The 3,503-nt window shown below is 46.9% G+C and overlaps 1 non-coding gene across 1 annotated transcript; it reads right to left on the minus strand.

Annotated features, from left to right (window-relative positions):
* Nucleotides 1–428: 428 nt before the first annotated feature.
* trnaa-ugc (transfer RNA alanine (anticodon UGC)) lies at nucleotides 429–502 on the minus strand. Its single transcript has one exon. It is a non-coding gene; the product is annotated as a tRNA-Ala (tRNA).
* Between the last annotated feature and the right edge of the window lie 3,001 nt (nucleotides 503–3,503).

Consider the following 3,503-nt stretch of genomic DNA (forward strand, 5'->3'; position numbering starts at 1 on the left):
ATGCAGCGTTGGACTAAGGGGTCTTCTGGCTCGGAGCTCCGCTGTGTGGCCTTTTGTTCCGTCTTCTGTTGGGGAGTACATGTCCTGACCAGCGAGCCAGTGGGGCTCCACAGGGTCCGACCGGTCCAGGACCTGCACACAGGACAGGGAGCCCAGGTCCCCTGAGTCACAGCCCACTGTCAGAGCAGCCAAGCCTGTGGACATCTCTGCAGAGGTGGCATACAGTATACAGGACAACTGAAGCATTATGTGAAACAGCATATCCAACACATCAGAACTAAAGCATTAAAAAGGGACTATGGGAGTCCATTGGATCAGTCCATCTATTAACTCCTTTTTAATTTAATTTTTTTGTATTTTCTTTGTCATTTAGCAGACACTCTTATCCAGAGCAACTTAGAGTAGTGAGTGCATAGATTTTTCATACTGGTCCCATGTGGGAATCAAACCCACAGCCCTGGCATTGCAAGTGCCATGCTCTACCAACTGAGCCACACAGGACTCAACGAACAATACATTAGTCAGGACCAGAGTGACCACCTTCTCTGATTTCCTACATTCAGGGGGTTATCACAGGGATTCCATTAGACATGGATAACCAGAGATAGTGTAGGCCAAGGCCAGGGATAGCCTCTCTGAACCAGATTAGAGGTAGAGGAAATAGTCCTGTATGGATCAGTGAGGTGTGTGTGCAAATATGACTGACAACCCTCAAGCTCCACCCCCCCAGTCCTAGGCTCCAGAGTTCTCTGTCACCGCCAATTAAAAGAGGATCAGTAACAGTGTGGGCTCCCTGCCCATGCAAATCCTCGGCCCACGCCGTCCAGGCAGAGAGCAGGGTGTGGAGCTGCTGTTCCCTGGGAGGGGATTTCACACAGCCGCTGGGCTGGAGCAGCCTCATAACACGCTCCGCTGCAGGTCAACCCTGCTTCTCCTCTCAATGCACTCTCAGTCCCACCATCTCAGCCAACCACACAGCAGCCATAGTGGAAAGCATTGTGTTTTATAGCACATAAAAAGTATCACATCTGGATAGTTTTCTAGTTAAGTACAGTACTGCGTTTTTACAGTATGCCCTTAGAGATGAACTTTTAGAGACATTGAGCGACTTGAAATGAATTCCACCTAGATCAGGGGAAGAAAACCCTGCTCCTGGAGTGATGCAGGTACTGCAGGATGACGTTCCAACTAGGCACCACACCTGACCAACAGAGCTAATTACGCAGTTCAGTGATTGCCTACATTCAACACACCTGGTCTTCCAGGTCAGTTAAATCAAAAACATGACGTGCCTGTGGACCTCTAGGACCAGGTTTGCCTACCCCTATCATAGGGAATGCTCCTGCCTCTACAATGCGTTGCGTGTGTCTCTGGGTGTGTTTCTGTTTGTCAGGTAAACCCCTTCAGGTGAGGAAAAAATAACTGACTGCCTGATTGATTAAGGAGTTGTGGTGAAGGAAGTCCCGTGGTGAAACACATTGTGATGACACACTTTCAGTTAGGCTGGGAGTTAACCCCCTCATTAGCCATGAGAATGCAACCCATTGTAAAGACACACTGTTACAGATAACAAAGGTCTCACCCTGTGATTAAAGTGTTAACTAGCTATACTGCCACCCAGACGGGGTCACTGGAGTTTTGACAGACACACATGGATGCCTGTGAGTCAGTAGCAAAGTTTAAGCAGTCAGTCAGTTTAAGACAGTTTTACATTTCTTTGCTTTCCAGGCTCTATACAGATGGTAGATGTCTATATTTGTCAATTGAGGAAGATGTTACACCACTGACATGATCCCATCACATCCTCAGGGCAAAGGTCATGGAGGTCAGACGGAGGTTCAGGTCAAGCGAGCAGGTTAAACATCCTAAACACCTTGTCAGGGATTAGAGGGGATGAGAGAAGCTTGGGGAAGCCCTCAGTGAGTGAGAAAATCACTGTCTGCGTTGGGTAATGTTTCCTTTCACAGCTCACTGAACTGACTAACTTCAGTAGACACACACACACACACACACATTTACTGTACACACACAAAGACGTGACACACTGTTCCACAACAGAGCGCCGAGATCCACACATCACCGTCACACCCCAGTCCATCACATGAGAGAGGCTGAGGAAGGAGTGCATGTCCAATTGAGGCATTAACGGCGGTCAGACAAACATGTCCACAACAACCACAAACAGGAAAAAGAAATCAGGTGCCGTGACCTTTTCATTGACATAACTGTCTAAATAACGCTAATTAATTTTAACACCATGGACTGCCCAGGTAGAAACAACTCTAAACATCAAGTGCATTCCACAAGTAGGTAGTTAAGCATTCACCTGCTATAAAAAAAATAAACGTTTAATTCACCAACTTTGATGCAAAGTAAAAAGCCTTCTTCTTTTTCAAGTGTCTATAGAGTGTGAGGAGCACATGTATGCATGTATGACATAAATATAGAGAACGTTTCTGATGTAATCGTTGTGTAGACCCTTGACAGGTATGACATCAGTGGTATTTTATACGATCTACTGGACATAATCTGGGTGCTCTGTACAGGACCTGTACCAGGTGGGCTGCAGTCTGCTGGGCTGAGTGGGTGGTCTAGGGACAGACAAGAGCCGGTCCGCGGAGCGATGGCCTCCAGTTCATCAAACACATGGGACTGGCTAGAGCTGACCTGAGAACAGAGGGACGAGGAGGACACTGTCACCGCCATCTGAAACAGCACAAGCGGGATTGGCATATCACGTAGAGAATATACTACTATACTGTGTTACATGATGCAATAGAAAGAGAGGATCCGTTCCGAGCAGAACCCCGATTTATTTATTTACAGTGTTCCGACCAGCATAATAAAGTTCTGAATCGGTTCGATCCTCCTAAAAAAGTAATGGTTTGTTCATTTTTTAACCCTGTGAAATCAACATCATTCTTTCATTTAGTCCATCGATAAGCGTGGATAGAGCAGCTTGCTGTGGAATGTGTAAGCCAGTTGTTTACATGTTTGAGGACAGATAAGTGCAGGCGAGAGATGTGACCGAAGTTTCACGGGTGGGGAGAGAGCGAGAGAGAGGAGTGGACGTGGAGGGGGCTTGGCTTGAAGTGTTGAGCACCATGACATGATGCGAATTGGAATATGTTTAACTTCACTGTATTACAGAATTACACTATATACTAGACACTGGTTCTCAAGATTTAAAAGTAACGGTTCTGTTCCGCAACACAAGATATCACTTTCTTTCCAGGTTCTGTTTCTGTTCCTCTAAAAACAAAATGGGTTTATGCTGCTCCCTGAATCAGTTCCAACACCTGGTTGTAACTCAATTAGTGCCAGACTGCCTGTCCCCTCAAGGCTTCAGAAACGGCTCGGTATCGTACCCATGCACACACAACAAACACACACTTCACCCAGACACCCAACAAACTCCCATTCCTCCTTGCCCTGAGCCAGTGTCATCAACCCTCAACCACCACCATGATACCAGGACCTCCACGGGAGAGGATGCCCCCCCA

This window comes from Oncorhynchus clarkii, chromosome 21, assembly GCF_045791955.1.
Source record: "Oncorhynchus clarkii lewisi isolate Uvic-CL-2024 chromosome 21, UVic_Ocla_1.0, whole genome shotgun sequence".
Taxonomy (NCBI): Eukaryota; Metazoa; Chordata; class Actinopteri; order Salmoniformes; family Salmonidae; genus Oncorhynchus; species Oncorhynchus clarkii.